This window comes from Chenopodium album, chromosome 24 (genome assembly GCF_948465745.1).
Source record: "Chenopodium album chromosome 24, dcCheAlbu1.1, whole genome shotgun sequence".
In the NCBI taxonomy this organism is placed as follows: domain Eukaryota; kingdom Viridiplantae; phylum Streptophyta; class Magnoliopsida; order Caryophyllales; family Amaranthaceae; genus Chenopodium; species Chenopodium album.
In genome coordinates this window covers 23192898-23211303 of record NC_137857.1, presented here as the reverse complement: position 1 = coordinate 23211303, position 18406 = coordinate 23192898, and the positions used below count along the sequence as shown (strand labels likewise).

The 18406-nt window shown below is 37.8% G+C and overlaps 1 non-coding gene across 1 annotated transcript; it reads left to right on the top strand.

Annotated features, from left to right (window-relative positions):
* Window positions 1-6440: 6440 nt before the first annotated feature.
* On the top strand, window positions 6441-6546 carry LOC145612926 (small nucleolar RNA R71). The gene has a single exon (XR_014106830.1). It is a non-coding gene; the product is annotated as a small nucleolar RNA R71 (small nucleolar RNA).
* The last annotated feature ends 11860 nt before the right edge of the window (window positions 6547-18406 follow it).

Here is an 18406-nt window from a genome sequence, read left to right as displayed (position 1 = left end):
ATGGAGACATAGAAAAGGAAATATAGGAGAAATAGCATGCAATGGACTAGAAAGCAAGTTAAACACATAAAAATCCCAATCGACAAACAAGTGATCGATCGACATCAACGTCATCGATCCCAAACACATTACGTGTTAACAAGCATTCATCCTCGAACCATTCAACTTCCCCTAAACTAATCCTATTCTATGCAACCAAGGAAAATAAAAAGAAAAATAAGAAAGGTCTCATTGGGCTTCCAAGCTTAGCAAAAATAAACGAAGCAATTAGAAACCACCTCGTTGCATTCCATATCCAAAAGCTCTTCAAGGAACCAAGTGAGAAAAAGAAATAAAAGAAACTATGAACAAAGAAAATGGTTAGTAACTTCAAAACAAAGAAAAGAAAACAACAAATAAAAGGAAACTAATCTAAGCAAAATGTATATAAAACTAAAGGAAATAAAAGCTAAACTAATCAAAGAATAGAAAGAATAAAGGAAATGAAACTAAGAAAGCAAGAAAGTCTAAACTAACTAAAGAACTACACTAAACTACAAGATTTGGATTCAAGGGATTTGGATCAAAGGGTTTTGGATTGAAGGGATTTGGATATTAGGGATCAACAACAACAACATCTCAAGCAAAGCATCATCACAAACAACAAGCATCCAAGCAAATAGGGCAAACAAGCTAGCTACAAGGAAGGTAGCCTAGAGATCAAGAAAGTGAGGAAATCAAACAAGAGGAATAAAAATAAGCATGCAAACAACTAAGGTATGTACACAACAACAAAATTGGTCACCGAGAAAATTATTAGTTCCCCCAAGCTAGATAGAAATACATCTCAACATCCCAAGCAAAACAAAACATGCATCAAAAATATAAGGGATGGAGGCAAAAAGCACGAAAAGCTAAAGGGAACTAATAACTACTACCATCACCACCACCACTACCACTCGGCCCGGCCCCATTGGGGTCCTTGTTGCGCTCGGGGTCATCGAAGGGATGAGGGTAAGGCTCCCATCCTCCGGTGTACCCCTCGGGCCACCCATAATGCCCCTTGAAAAGATCTTGTTGCCAAGAAGCAAGAGGGGTGAAGTTATCGGGCAAAGTGAGTTCGAAGGGGTGGTTGGGATGGACATGGGGGTAGTTAGGATCACCCCTATAGTCGCTACCACCCGGAGCCTTGTAATCATAGTTACTGTGCTCATCCGGATAGTAGCGACGCTCGGTATCGGGGTTTAAGGCCCCGACCAATATGGATGCCCATACGAAGGTAGAGGACCTTGTTGGGGCGGGAAATACGGATAGTTAACCGGGGGAGTAATGTTCCCACGGTTAAATTTCGCATCATAAATTTGTTGTTGTTGAGCAAACATACCTTGTTGCATCTCTTGAATACCTCTTAGTTGTTCATAGATAGCCCCAAAGTCTTGATCATACATGCCATCCAGGTGGATTTTCAATCCACTCATTTGCTCACTAAGAGCCCTCAAATCGGCATTGGCATAAGCATGTTGCCCTTGTTCTTTTTCTTGAGGAGCTTGTTGTTGTGGAATTTGTTGTTGTTGTTGTTGTTGTTCTTCTTCTTCTTCTTCTTCTTCTTCATCATCTTCCTCATCCTCATCGGAGTCGAAGTTAGGACGCCGAAAGGACTTGGGGACATGTCACACATTGTTGGCGAACCGGGCAAAAGAAGTCAAGCCAGGGCTAGGCAAATAGCACCAATGCTCATTGCCCCTTAGCCACTCATATCTCCCTTCACTATAGCCCTTGGAGATGAATTGGATTTGACCCAATTGTTGCAAGTCAAGGTAGAGGGAGGTGCTATCCCCAATCTCCTTACAAAAGGGGAGATATGCATCAAGGCGAAGGCGAGTCAAGAGCCTAATCACCATGCCCCCGCATGGGATCTCTCCCGAACTCCGGCCACGAAGGTCCACACAATATTGGGCAAAGATATACCCCAAGTTCAACCGGCCCACATACTCCGGGCGGATAGACAACCACAAGACCTTGAGCTCCAACTTGCTCAATTTCCCCAACTCTTGTTTAGGGAACACCACATAGCCCAAAAGACGGTGCACAACCCTAAGGAAAAGTTGGTACACCGATGAAATCTTAGCCCTGTTGGTGATAAACTCGTTACCACCCGAGATGTCTTCCCACCATGAGTTGTGATCGTACTCCGGGAAGATATAGGGTTCAACGTTCAAAATATCCCCATGGGGATCAAAGTCCAATGCCGCGTTGAACTCTTCCAAGGAATGATCGAAGATATGGTTGAACGATTGGAATCGCACCCGATATACCCCTCCTACGGGTACAAGCTCCAAGGTAGCCAAGAATTCCAATGTAGGCTCCTTGTAGGTGCGATAGGCGTTGTTGATGAAAGAACCCAATCGAAGGTTTAAGAGCAACGATCGCACGTCATCATCTATCCCCAATTTCACCATGTCGGGTTGGAAATAGTGGCGGGTTTGTTTGAGGGTTCTCTCTTCCTTCAAAAGTTGGTAGAAGGTCTTTTGTTTATCGGTGAAATTTTTCTTTTTGGGTAGAGAGGTTGGAGGTCGTGTTTGAGAGGAAGAGGGGTTGGAAGTACTTGGCCTAGAAGATGTACTCGGCCTTGAGGAGGTACTTGGGAGAGGCTCATCGATGATAACATCGGTTTTTCTATTCTTGGTGAGTTTCTTGAAGTATTTAGACATGTTTGAGAGGTTGAGAAAAGTCACCAACAATGAACAATGAGCAAAACCAATGAACCAAGAACACCACACCCAAATTCACCACTTACTACCAAAATTACCAAACTCCAATTTCACATTTCCTTTCAATCAAAACCAATTCCAAACCAATCAACAACACCAATAATCCAGGAAAAACTCCTTTCAACAATTCAAGAACAACCACAAGACCAATACCAACAATCACAACATACTACCCATATTCCAAAAATCCAACTCACAAGATATCAACCAAAAATGATGAGAATCACTACAAAATCAACAAACAATACAATGTTATGCAAAATCAATCAATAAACATCACCAAATCACAACCAATATCAAGATCAAGCATCAAAAATCACAAAACCAATACTACACTATTCATGCTCATACAAATTTTCAATCTATGCAAAATTATGATATAATTGGCAAAATTAAAGCAAGGATTAGTGATTGTACCATAAAAGAAGCAAGATTAACCAACTTTGAGCAACCAATTTCGACCCCTAACAAAAGCCCCAATTTTCGGCCACCAAGAGTAGGAGAGAGAGTGAGTGAAATTTGGGTCAATTTGTGAGGAATTTTGAGTGTAGGAAGGTGTGTGAGTGATTTTGAGTGAAAATGGAATGATTTTAGTGAGGATTTGAAGGATTTGAGATGGTGAATGGTAAGTGAGGAGTACGCACAAGGAGGGTTTGGAGGGGGTAATGCCGTGAGGTTGGAGATGATGAAGTGATGAAATGAAGGGAGGAAAGAGGAGGAAGAAAGATATAGTGCACGTCCAGCAGGTGCGGCCGCACCAAACTGGTGTGCGCTCGCACACGCAGGCTGTGCGCCCGCACACCCCTGTGCGTCTCCAATTCTTCCTTTTTCTCATCATTTTGATACTTACTGCCTATTTGGGTGCGCACATGAATCATGATGGTGATGAGGAACAACATAGGCAGTAGCTAAAATCATTTTCAAAGACCCCAAAGTTGAAAATTCATGTGCTCACCACAAAAATTCACTAAGTATCAATTTCCTCCAACTTTCAAAACATGAATTTCCTATCTTACCTCTCTAAAATTCTTACCCTTTTTACCTCAAATTTTGATTAGAATCGAACAAAATATGATTTGTGCCACGAACACCTTCCATTCACCATGCATTCTTGTAGAACTCCAATCCCGCAAAAGTCATCCTAAAAATCCAATCAAGTAGAAAAGTGAAAGAAAAGACAAAGTAATAAAAGAAACCAAAAATAAGAAAAATCAAAAATCAAAAGGAAAAGTTAGAAACTCCGGGTTGCCTCCCGGGAAGCGCTTGCTTAAGGTCCTAAGCTCAACCCTTCCTCCAAATCATGGAGGGTCAAAGAACACCACCTTCTTCAAGGTAGTTGATGGAGCAAAATCTTCTTCAATTTTGAGCAACTTCTCATCGTTGCTTAATGAAACCTTCACAAAATTCTTTTCAAACTCTTCCTTCTCTTTTCTCAATTTCTTTCTTTTTCTTGATTTCTTCGAGTCTCGGGCCTTTTTCTTTGGCTTGACTTCAACATCCTTAACTATGGAAGCTTTCTCTTCATCTTGAGAATTAAGCTTGAACCAATTTGGAATCTCAATTTCTTTCTCATCCCTTAGCTTTGGAATTACAATTTCTTCTTCACTAACATCATCAAAACATGCACAAACATCATCAACAATCTCAAAAGTATTGTTAGTAGAAGAATCAACCATGCACACATCATCAATGGAACGAGAAAGACTAGCACATGCTATATCTTGCACATAAGATAAGGACTCATGCATTGGCTTCAACTTAAAACTCTCTTCTAATTTTCCACATCTCAAAGTGATTCGGCCTCCCTTAACATCTATTAAGGCTCCCGAGGTGGCTAAGAAAGGTCTCCCTAGAATGATTGGAATATGCTCATCCTCCTCAATCTCCAAAACAACAAAATCCACGGGAAAGACAAACTCTCCAATCTTTAGAGGGACATCATCAATTCTCCCCTTAGGAAGCTTAATAGAGCGATCGGCTAATTGAAGTGTTATATTAGATGGTTGAAGCTCACCTAGATCAAGCCTCTTGAAAACCGAAAAGGGCATAATACTCACACTAGCCCCTAGATCACATAAAGCATTCTCAAAAACCATCTTCTTGATTTGGCAAGGGATTGAAAAATTTCCCGGATCCTCCATTTTCTCCGGAAGCTCACCATGGACAAGAGCACTAAAACACTTGCCTCCTTCCACCGAACTACCCTCATCAAAATTTTCCTTCTCCTCTAGTATCTCCCTAAGAAACTTGGAGTACTTAGGCATATCGGGGATTGGCTCGGTAGAGGGTGTGGAATCATGGACTTCCTTAAGAACTTCAAGGAACTTCCCAAATTGCTCATTCATTTTGAATCTCAAGAATTTTTGGGGGTATGGTAGATCGGGAAATCTCTCTACCTCACTCATCTTTTCAACAACACTTTCTTCTTTTTCCTCAACCTCACAATAAATTTCCTTAGACTCAACCCTCTCCACTTCATTCTCCATAGCACCACTCTCATCTTTTCCCTCCTTTGACCAAGAAACTCCCTCACTAAAGTCATTTCCTCCACTAGTGGCGATAGAGTACACGGGTTTCTTTGGTTCAACACCTTGGGAAGGCAAAGATGAAGGACTAGCATAATCCTTAAGAGTGCTTGCTAGTTGGGTTATTTGAGTCTCAAGCATCTTATTGTGAGTCATCATCTCATTGAATTTCTTATCACTAAGCGCCATATAGGTGTTAATGATCTTGGTTTGATTATCAATCAATTCCTCCAAAGTAGTCCTAGGAGAAGAAGGTTGTGAATAGGAATTTTCACCTTGAGTCTTTGGAACAAATCCGGGTAGGGGACCTCTTTGAGCATTGTTTTGAAAATTTCCCCTTCCTTGATTGTTCCAATTACCCCTATTTTGATTTTGACCATAACCTTGATTATGGTTACCACCACCTTGATTATGGTTACCATTACCTTGGTTATGATTTCCATAACCTTGGTTTTGATTACCATAGCCTTGATTTTGATTACCAAAATTTTGGCTTTGATTTTGGCCACTATAACCTTGGTTATGGTTGCCACGAGAACCTTGATTCCCTTGGTTCCTATAACCACCACCATGATTATAGTTGTCAAAATTGCCTTGGTTTTGGTAATTCCTATTCCATTGGCCTCTTTGATTATCAAACCTTTGGACATTGTTGTTTGACACAAAATTCACATGCTCACACTCTTTGTTGTCAAACTCATCAACACATTCATTGTTGCAATTGCTAGAATCATGGTCATATGATCCACATACATCACGAAACAAACATCCCATAGGCAGATTATGTGAAGTAGAAGGAGTTTGAGAGTTAGAAGAAGTACCTCTCCCCTTAATTTGGGAGGGAAGATTTGAAGCTTGAGAAGAGGAAGAAACACTCTCCAACTTGGCCTTGATTGCCGTCATCTCCTTTCCCAAGTTTGTCATTTGAGAGGAAAGATTGTTGATGGCATTGAGATGGTCCACCGAATACAATGAAGATTGCTTGCTTGAAGAATCTCTTTCCCCATCTTGTCAATCTCTATAGTAAGTCACCACATCCTCTATTATGTCCACAACTTCTTCTTCGGTTTTGTTCATGATTGGACCACCGGCCCCTCCATCAAGACATGCCTTGCCTTGAGGACTCAAACCACCATAGAAGATTTGGATCAATTGATATGTTGGAATTCCGTGGTGAGGACATTCTCTTTGGTACTCCTTGAATCTTTCCCATGCTTCATAAAGACTCTCATTTGGCTTTTGCTTGAACCCTTGAATTAAAGCCCTTGCCTCCGCCGTTTTCTTTTGAGGATAGAAACGGGACAAGAAAGCTTTAGTGACATCATCCCACGTTCTCAATGAATTGGGCTTCACCTCTTTGTCTAGCCATTCCAAAGACCTTCTTATGAGGGAGAAAGGGAACAACTTAAGGCGGATAAATTCTTGAGACACTCCATTAACCTTGATTGTGTTGCAATATTTTTCAAACTCCTTAAGATGGTTCAATGGGATCTCGTTCTTTGCCCCACTATATTGTCTCCTCTCAATTAAGGTGATCATTGCCGGCCTAATTTCAAAATCGTTTGCCGGTGTTGTAGGTGGAGCTATGCCGCTCTCGAACCTATATGCACCGGGCACTCCCAATTCTCTCAAGGCAACTCTTGGTTGTTCTCCCATGACTTGCTCTTGTTCAATCTCTTCCTCGCTTGAGGAACTATAATCCAATGTCTTGTTTGCTACTCTCCTCCTTGAGAGAGTTCTTTCAATCTCCGGATCAAAGGGAACAATTGAACGATCTCGGGACCTATGCATACAAAACTCTAAGAAAATATAAGTAGCACGGCTACAAGTGTAGCCTAAAGAGTAAAATCTTTTTTTATTTTGCAAATGAAGTGAAATAGACTCAACAACAACATACACTCAAAGCACCATTCCCCGGCAACGGCGCCATTTTGATGGGATGAAGAACGGTAGGTCGTTGGGCTACTACTCCACCCAATCAAACAAAATTTGTAACTCAACTAACCCCTATTTAGTGTAGTGGTAAGTCAAGGTCAAACCCAAGGGAATGGAGGTCGAATGAATATTGCCTAGGTCAAGCTATTCCGAAGTCAAGTAAAGGGGTTTATGAAGGAAACTAGAGCTAGAGCTAAATGATGCAAAAACTTGTATGAAATCAATCTAAAAGACACTAGGGCAATGGATCCACATGTAATTGTAATGGAAAATGGTAATTTGGGAGGTCAAACCGACTAAGTCAAGTGGTATGAAGGAAGATCAATCATGTATCCAAAAGAGCATACCAAGATAGTTCTCCTAGAGGTCTAACTAGCGTCAACTACGCTAAACACTACCTAGGGAACGTCACAAGGCACCTCGATCGTGAAATTGCAATTTACTAATCAATGGTCCGTATCATAGCAAGCTCACAATGCAATCTAGTGCAATAATCAAATATGGCCAAACTTCAATCAGTCACCCACATGCACATGAATTATCAACCAAATTTAATCATATCATCAACTCCATTAATTTTCCCCAAATTACTCTAATCCATGACTCAAACATGCTTCACCATTTCCCTAGTTAGAAAACTACTCACTAGCCATGGAAATCAAGATCAAAACTACACTAATCATCAATTTCATCATCAACATATTTGAAATCAAAGATCAAATCAACAATCAATCAAAAATCAATAAAACTTCAATCAATCATCAAACAAACTTCAATCAATCAACAATAACATGGAAAACAAATGAAATCAACTAAAATCAAACTTGTATTGAAATCAAGAAGAAGATCCTTACAAAACTTTGATCTAAAGATCAATTACAATGAAGAATTCTTGAACAATCACCAAAAACCATGAGTTTCTCTGTCTAAAATTCTAATCAAAAACTAACTATATGAATTCTTATCTAAAACTTCTTAACCAAAAATAGAAAAAAATAACTATATATACAAAGAGGAGGTCGGTATTGACGCCCAAAAATAGACCCACGTCGGTGCGGGCGCTTGGAGGAGAGAGAGTGGCGCGCACGGGAACACACCCAGATAGGTGCGCCCGCACGCACCAGGTGTGCGGCCGCACCTGACCAGTAGGTGCGGCCGCACACTCCCTAAGTGCGCCCGCACCAATCTGGGTATTTCCCCCTTCTTCTCTTCGTCCTAGCTCAAGTGGTGCACACATCCTAGATGATGATGATGGGGGACAAGGTAGGTAGAAACTTTCTTGGAAATCTTGATAAGTATAAGCCATGAGAAAGGCATATACAAGGCCTTGAAGCATGCCCCTTGGATCCACCTTTGACTTGAAACTTCTTGCACAAGCTTTAGGCATGGAAACAATGAAAGATCATAGAGAAGAAGCTCGGGAATTCTTGGACAATCAATCACAACCTACAAACAAATGATAAAAAGCAAGTAAAAGAGAAAAATAACAAGTAAACTAGAAAATGCATAAAATAGAGAAACTAACCACAAAAAGCATAAAATGAAGAAAACAAGAATAAAACTAAGGAAAACTAAAGAAAAGAGAGATAAAATAAAATAGAATTCATCCAAAAAGGGACCAAATGAGTGCCATAAATGTCACTCATCATTCACCTCACTAAATAATTAACTTTCTAATAAATCTAAACCTTCTATCGGAATACTACACTTGTTTGAAGGACACTTGTAAGGGAATATTTCAAGCATTCAAAATTTGAGCTCTAATGTGATCATGTAGTTAAGCACGGTGGCGTCCAAAGGGAAGGAAGGTAGAGCAAAAGAATCGCAGACAAGTTTTAGGAACTTGTAAACCGTTCACAGTGTGAAGGTTACACCCCTTCACGATCCTAGAGATTGCTAACTCCATAGTGGTCTGGAACCATGAGTGGATATTCGGGGATGAAGATACGAATCCAACCCAAAGGAGATTGAACCCACCGTATTATAGGCCTCTACTATATTTATCTCATATTCATGTGTTCTTTCTGACTAACATGCAATCATTAGGTTAATCCTAAACCTGTTAATCTATGTTGATTGATTATTAATGCAAAAATAAATCTATTATTGGCGATCACTTGAGTTAAAATCATATTAAGCCTAAACCAAATTATTAATTATCTTATTTGGCGTGATTTCAAGTACAAATTCCCTTTAAACCTGCAGAAAAGGCAGGATCAAGCAATAACAATAATAATAATATCAAGCAACAGTAGTAATATATTGACACAGCAATAATCATCATCATAATCTCATCAAAGCATAATAATAATATTAGCAAGATCCTAGGCATGATACTAACTTGATTAATAACAAATCCTACCATGTCACTTATAAAAAACAAAGCTTTAGCCCTAACATGATACTTCCATGATAAAAGAATTATGAAGCAATCTAAACATGATACTAGAAAGCAATAAAGAATATACTAACATGATACTAGGAATTAATATAATCTAAGCATGCTTTCTAAAAGAATAGAAAGTAAACTAGTTACTTACTTTGATGCCTCGTACCTCTTTCTATTATTAAAAGAATACACCCGTTAGTAAACTTCAATAAAATATTAAATTAAACAATTAATTAAAATAATTGAAATAGGGATTTGGGACAAAAACCCTCAGAAATTATCAACCTTTCACGTCTAGGGCGAAGGCAACTTTGAGTTTGGCTAGGTGTGTCTAAGTCTTGTAATGGACAAATGGTGTTTTGAAAAGGCAAGGTTTAGAAAATCAGAGAGAGAGAGAAAGAATAATCTTCGTTTAAAGAGAGAAGAGAGAGATGGTGATTGCTGGTAGTTGTTGATCCTTTAAAAACGGGGAATAACGACCCTATTTATAGAGAAAACATCCGAAAACGATCAGAAAAAGATTGAATTTGACTCGGAGTATAACTGCTCCCATCGCAGCATGATGGTGCGTTACGATAATTTTTGTTGTATGAAATCCATTTTCCAACATAATTGGGTAATTAGAGTCTGTACTTATCATAAATTAAAATCAGAGTTATCGTTGTTTGTTTCCAAATAATATATTTTATCTTTTCTAAAATTATAATTGTTAATCATAATTATTCAAGAAGATTAAAGTAAATCCTAATGACTTTAGTAATAATAATAAATGGACCATCCACTTGATCATTGGGCCGTATATAAAATCCGGTTTGGCTCAGTTTAGTATTTTGTCATAACTTCCTCATTATTCATCGGAATTGGGCTTAAAATATATCGTAAAGCTTTTTTCGAGCCCAATCCAACTACACTTTATTGGACCCTTATCATGCACCAAAATAATCTGGACTGGACATTTTCCATAAATGAGGTACGAAAAGAAATATTTCGAAAACATATAGAAGTATTTTTTTAATTAAAAATAGGTACATCACGAGACTCTTTCATATTTCACTTTGTTTGATAATCAATGGCGTGAAATATATTCATCACAGGGTTTGGTTTTTGGGAGACACAATTAGGTGTCTACAACAACATTCCTTTTAATCTCCTAATTGTCCTTCCAGACAAGTGCGCAATTTGTGTATAACCTGTTTCCTATGTCACTTAATGTCTCTTCATGAACTATAAGGTAAGATCCTTCGTAATCCTTATTACATCCATAAGTGTTTCTTGATTTATGAGTTCGATTGTCAATAAACAGATAATTTCTAAAATCTATTAGAGTACGACCATGCATTTTCACAGTCTCGCTCTTCGAGAGGCCTTGTAAACAACAAAGCCATGTTCCCTATTATTTAATAGGGGGACATTCCCAATCTTCCATTGTTATCTTCTCTTACTAAGAGGACCTAGCCTCCCGAGTGTCTCCTTTATAATCCCTTTGTACCGTATACGTTTGACAAACATCAAAGTGGACTAGTACTTAAACAAGAGAACTTACAATACTCATCATGGTTGAGGAAAGAGGTTCCGATATCCATAATGAGTACCTCTACATCCTAGGGAACATCATCGAAGACCGCTGCTTGTAGCTATCTTCAGTTTTGTTGACAATCTTCCACATCCTAGGGAACATTGTCGAATATCATTGCTTGTAGCCATCTTCAGTTCGTGTGACAATCTTCCACATCCTAGGGAAGATTATCGAAGATCGCTGCTTGTAGCCATCTTCAGTTTTTTGTGAAAATCTATCTTTCACATCCTAGGGAAGATCGTCGGAGATCTCTGCTTGTAGCTATCTCCAAAATCTTGTTTGTGATGAATTTCTCATTTGTATGACAACTTCCTCATCTTAGTGGAAGTCATTGAAGACCGTGTTGCCTTGTGATCCTAAGTTTGCTAATGATTCGCTGGAATGCTTGCTGTTTTGATGCTTTGTTGTGCCAGTACCTTAGCGCATTTGTAGATGTAATGAGCTGGTACTTGGCGCTTGTGCTTTCTTGTGAACCAATACCTTGGCGCTTGTGATGAGCTAATGCTTAGTCACTTAAGTAAAGTGAGATGATCGTTGTTAGGACGATTACTTACTGCGATTGTGATTGAGTAGACTACTAATCATGTCAATTTTCTTATAGGAGGTAAATGGTGTACCAAGGAACCTTGCTGCAGAAGGACCACATAAACTATTTACGGGCGCTGAAGAAGGAAATCCAACATGTGCTTCCACGTGCCATTGGGACACGCCAGACCTATCACGGCGCGACAGCATTGTCTCGGCGCGAAAGAATTGATAGGCCTAAGTCGTATCACCTAATAAAAAATAATTCCTAAGTATATGAAGATAGGGAAGAAGGGCCGAACCACAGGGAAACAAGTTGATTTATTCCTAATTGATTAAAGCAATCTAAATTATTAGTAACCAAATTCTTATTATTAAAGGGGAACTAAACTACGAAGATTAAGAATAAGGAGAATCAATGAATAAAAGGCCTAGGGAATAGGCTCACCAATAAATGATACTCCAGGGTAAAACATAACAATCAATAATCAATGCATCAATTAATCAGGTGATAAATGGCTTTCGCTACGTATTACAATCATAGTATTAATCTAACGGTATTAAATCGCATCTATCGAATCTTGACTTAAACATTTATAAATTAACTTGCCTATTAAAACTAAGCCTAAACATCAATTCTCATCTCTTGAATCACGAATTAATATTGCTAAACTCATATAAATTAAACGTGCGCAAGTCTAATTGCATAGCATAAAATCAATCAGTAGGATATTAATGATGTGTGTCACAAATGGCACACATTTGACGAGCATTTAGGTCCTTTCTATTCTCTTTTCATAGCTTTCATGCTTATTAAGTGCTTAGTTTTATGCTTTGTTGCTTAGTTTTACCTTTCTTCTCTTATTTTGTAGCTTTTGTGCATTTCGTTGGTTATCTAGCCTTTTCTTCTTTATTTGCTCTATTTTCGTGGTTGTAGGTATTGGACGAGGTTCGGGTCTTGATTTTGGTGATCCACTATGGTGGAAGAAGCTTTTGGATCAAGTTCATGGAATTTGGGAAGCTCAAGATGCAAAGAAGTGGAAGTTCCAAGTCTTGGCTCTTCTCTTGTGCTCCCTTCAAAGGAAGTGTGTGCCCTCAATATTAAGCCTTAGCTACTGCCACTCCTAGTTCCCATCACCATCATAAATCATGTGTGCACCCCTTGAGCTTGAAGAGTTGAAGATTCGAAGAAACCCAGCTGAGTACGGCCGCACGCGCAGAAGGTGAGGCCGCACACGAAGGATGTGCGGCCGCACACCATGGTGGTGCGGGCGCACAGCATGGTGGTGCGGGCGCACATCCTCTGTTGTGCGGCCGCACCGACGTGGGTCTTTTCCGATCGGATTTCGACGATTTTCTCTCTCTTCTTATACCTATTTGAACCCAGTTTTTGTAAGAAGTTTAATAATAGAATTAGATCATATTCTTAGCTTAGTTGAGAGCTTCTCTCTCTAGATTTAGGGGTTAGTTTTAGGAGTAGATTTTAGAGAGAGAAAGTGAAGAATTTCAATGGTGATTGAGAGATTGACACTAGGCGAAAAATAGGGTTGGCCACCGGTTCAAAACCCCCCTTTGCCACCGGTTTTGAACCGGTGGTCAGTGGGGGGGTGGCAAACCCTAGAACAAAAGGCCACCGGTTCAAAACCGGTGGCAAATTAACTAATTGCCACCGGTTAACCGGTGGTATTAATTAATTTGGCCACCGGTTAACCGGTGGCAATTTACCTTTGGCGCCTTTTTTTTGGGAGGGATGGCAGGTTTTTGCCACCGGTTAACCGGTGGCCATTAGAGGAAATTTGTTTTTTTTTTTTTTTTTCCCTGCAATAATTCCTGTAATTCTAGCTATATATTTCCTGCATGTATTGCTGCTATTATTTCTGCTGTAATATAATTATATATAACAAGATTTATAAATATATATTTAGACATTAATTATTAAAAACCAAATGCAATACAATAAATAAAGTATCATATACTACATAAGTACAAATTTGCACAATACTAACTTACTAACAATAAATAAAGTAGTCTAAAGTTTAATCAACAAAGTTTAAATTCAAAATAATGTAACATTTACAAATTGAAAGTGATGAAAGATGCCAACATGTCTCGTACTTCATTAAGGTCCTTGCTTGTTAACGGATCACCCTTTAGCACCTTGCAAAACTTGGAATATATAAACATTATGTTAGAATAAATTAGTTAAGTTAAACATGTGTAAATAAATATGCAAAAAATTAACTCACATAAAAAGAGCAACTTACTAAGTTTTAGGACGCATTTTTAAAAACATGTTATCTACCTTGCCCATTTTCAACATTTTTTAACTAATGAGCTAGTTCTTTCTCATAACATGTCAATCATACTCAGTTTTAGGTGGCTAAGCCTTTTAATCAACACAAAAAAGCAACTTACTAAGTTTAAGGACGCATTTTATTCCTAAATGGCCTATATAAGGCCTAAATGACTTCTACCTTGCCCATTTTCTACATTTTTTAACTAATGAGCAAGTTGTTTCTCATAACATGTCAATTACACTTAGTTTTAGATGGCTAAGCTTTGAAATCACATAAAAAAGCAACTTACAAAGTTTGAGGACGCATTTTCATCCTAAATGGGCCAAAAAAGGCCTAAATGACTTCAACTTTGCCCATTTTCTACATTTTTTAACTAATGAGCTAATTCTTTCTCATAACATGTCAATTATACTTAGTTTTAGGTGGCTAAGCTTTGAAATCACATAAAAAGAGCAACTTACTAAGTTTTAGGACGCATTTTGGTACTAAATGGCCTAAATAAGGCCTAAATGACTTCTACCTTGCCCATTTTCTACATTTTTTAAATAATGAGCTAGTTCTTTCACATAACATGTCAATTATACTTAGTTTTAGGTGGCAAAGCTTTGAAATCACATAAAAAGAGCAACTTACTAAGTTTTAGGACGCATTGTGGTACTAAATGGCCTAAATAAGGCCTAAATGACTTCTACCTTGCCCATTTTCTACATTTTTTATCTAATGAGCTAGTTCTTTCTCATAACATGTCAATTATACTTATTTTTAGGTGGAAAAGCTTTGAAATCACATAAAAAGAGCAACTTACTAAGTTTTAGGACTCATTTTGGTACTAAATGGCCTAAATAAGGCCTAAATGACTTCTACCTTGCCCATTTTGTACATTTTTTAAATAATGAGCTAGTTCTTTCTCATATCATGTCAATTATACTTAGTTTTAGGTGGAAAAGCTTATAAATCACATAAAAAAATCAACTTACTAAGTTTTAGGACGCATTTTGGTACTAAATGGCCTAAATAAGGCCTAAATGACGTCTACCTTGCCAATTTTGTACATTTTTTAAATAATGAGCTAGTTATTTCTCATAACATGTCAATTACACTTAGTTTTAGGTGGCTAAGCTTTGAAATCACAGAAATAGAGCAACTAACAAAGTTTTAGGACGCATTTTCATAATAAATGGCCTAAATAAGGCCTAAATGACTTCTACCTTGCCCATTTTCTACATTTTGTAACTAATGAGCTAGTTATTTCTCATAACATGTCAATTATACTTATTTTTAGGTGGCTAAGCTTTGAAATCACATAAAAAAGCAACTTACAAAGATTTAGGACGCATTTTGGTACTAAATGGCTTAAATAAGGCCTAAATGACTTCTATCTTGCCCATTTTCTACATTTTTTAACTAATGAGCTAGTTATTTCTCATAACATGTCAATTATACTTAGTTTCAGGTGGCTAATCTTTGAAATCACATAAAAAAGCAACTTACTAAATTTTAGGACGCATTTTGGTACTAAATGGCCTAAATAAGGCCTAAATGACGTCTACCTTGCCCATTTTGTACATTTTTTAAATAATGAGCTAGTTATTTCTCATAACATGTCAATTACACTTAGTTTTAGGTGGCTAAGATTTGAAATCACAGAAATAGAGCAACTAACAAAGTTTTAGGACGCATTTTCATAATAAATGGCCTAAATAAGGCCTAAATGACTTCTACCTTGCCCATTTTCCCCATTTTGTAACTAATGAGCTAGTTATTTCTCATAACATGTCAATTATACTTAGTTTTAGGTGGCTAAGCTTTGAAATCACATAAAAAAGCAACTTACAAAGATTTAGGACGCATTTTGGTACTAAATGGCTTAAATAAGGCCTAAATGACTTCTATCTTGCCCATTTTCTACATTTTTTAACTAATGAGCTAGTTATTTCTCATAAAATGTCAATTATACTTAGTTTCATGTGGCTAAGCTTTGAAATCACATAAAAAAAGCAACTTACTAAATTTTAGGACGCATTTTGGTACTAAATGGCCTAAATAAGGCCTAAATGACTTCTACCTTGCCCATTTTGTACATTTTGTAATTAATGAGCTAGTTATTTCTCATAACATGTCAATTACACTTAGTTTTAGGTGGCTAAGCTTTGAAATCACATAAAAAAGCAACTTACAAAGATTTAGGATGCATTTTGGTACTAAATGGCATAAATGAGGACTAAATGACTTGTGCCTTGCCCATTTTCTTCATTTTTTAACTAATGAGCTAGTTATTTCTCATAACATGTCAATTACACTTAGTTTTAGGTGGCTAAGCTTTGAAATCACAGAAAAAAACGCATTTTACTAGGTTTAAGGTCGTACCTCATCAAGATGTATGGTGTTGGTACCTCATCAAGTCGCTATGTCAAGCATGAATCTCATCACGTATAATCCACAATCAACTCCATTATCTTGTTGTGGGCACTAGCATAGGAACAAATCAAATGAATCAAACATCACATAAAATCCACAATTGTTCGAGCAATGTTTATTAAGATAATCACAATATGATGTGGTATTACCGTAGGTGATTTCCATGTAGGACCATCTGGAGCACGACCATGTATTTTCTTCATAATACTAAAGGAAAGTAAATTCAAATTTGATTAGTTTGACTAATAAATGAGTTAGCTTAAGATAATCACCACTAGGTAGCTATATTTACTTTTGTAGTATAGAGGCCACGAGGTACTTCTTTGTTGATCGAGCTAAATCAAGGTGAAAGATTGTGTTTTTAGCAGGACAAATCACCATGAGGAACCAATGATACCTACATAAATTCACAATTCACAAACAAATCAATAATTAGGGTACAAAATATATTTCAAATGTAGAAAGAATTGAATTACACATGGTTAAACGTACTCCTGATAACATGGGGCGAATATGAACTCATCTCCCGCACGCATTGATTCCCTAATACTATGATTAACATAGTCCATCACCTCAGGGGAGTTGTTTAAGATTCTAGTCTCGGATGTCTGCTCGGGGCATAACCACCCAACTTTACCAGGGGAATAACAAATTCTTTCCACTCTTCCTCCGTCACGCTTGGCCATATTTTCCACTGTGGTTCTTGTTCCTCAACAACATCCTCATTTCCACCTTCACCACCCTTCCCCTTGGAAGCTTTCTTCTTGTGTTTCTTCTTCTTATAGATCCATCCATTGGTCAAATGGGTCTTGAAGCCTCTGAATCTCTCCGCTATTAAAGAATCAAACACCCTTCTCTTCTCAGGATCATTTGGAATATTAAACAGCTTCTGCAATCACAAATACAAGCAATTATTATGTTAAATTCACTAACAACTATTAAGTGAAAGTATTTGTAATTGTGTAAATGTGCATTTAAACAAAACACTTGCCCTGGTATCATCCCAAAATGTTTGAATCAAGCCTGGAGGTACTTGCCGCCAACCAAGTGTAATCGGGATTTTGCGCGCACACATGCCAACTTGGTTTGCATAATTCCGAAGCCATTTGCCAGTAGGTCGTCCTCTTTTGTTATACTCCAGGACCATGGGACCGTTTGGCTTCCTAAAACTTGTTGTTGGACCCCTACCCTTTCTCTTAGCAGGAGCCTATAACCCCCCTCCACCACCTGTGTTCAATTGCTCATGTCTTTGGCTATCAGTTTGAGGAGTAGTGTTCTCACCAACGACCTCAACAATTGTAGAATCAATAGGAGGCGCACGTTCAGCTGACAATTCAAATTCTACAAGCCTGCGCTCAAAAGCATCTTGTTCCTGATCTTCTGGCTCACCCAAATCAGTCTCCTTGTTGACATCATATGGCTTGTCCTTGTCCTCATACTCACCATCATATCCATCGTCATCATCCTCCAAATCCTCTACTAGTGGGTCATGATCGTCCTCCATGAGTTATAAAAACCTGTCATTACAAACATAAAACGATATTAGTTCCATAAAAGATAAAAATGTTGACACATAGGTCATACTACATGTTAGCATATAAAATAGGCAAGTAAGTTCACATATAGATCATTTTTATTCTATTTTCATCAAATTGACTTGTAAAAATAGGCAACTAAGATCAGTACATGTTAGCATATAAAATAGACAAGAACTTGTAAAAATTTAGCAACTAAGTTAACACTTTCATTCATTTTTCCCAAAACTATTAATAAAATAACTTAACTTATGATTAAATAATAATTTTAAATGCTTACAATCTCAAATTAACTGTTGTAGTACCTCATTCTAACATTCCTTCGTTGTGGTCTGACCGCATATAACTTGTTTGGTCGTCTATATCATTTGATGCAATAGGTCTAGGAACAGTGAAAGGTGCTGAATCATCAAACGCATCGTATTCTTCCTCATCCTCAACATCTCCAATGCCTAG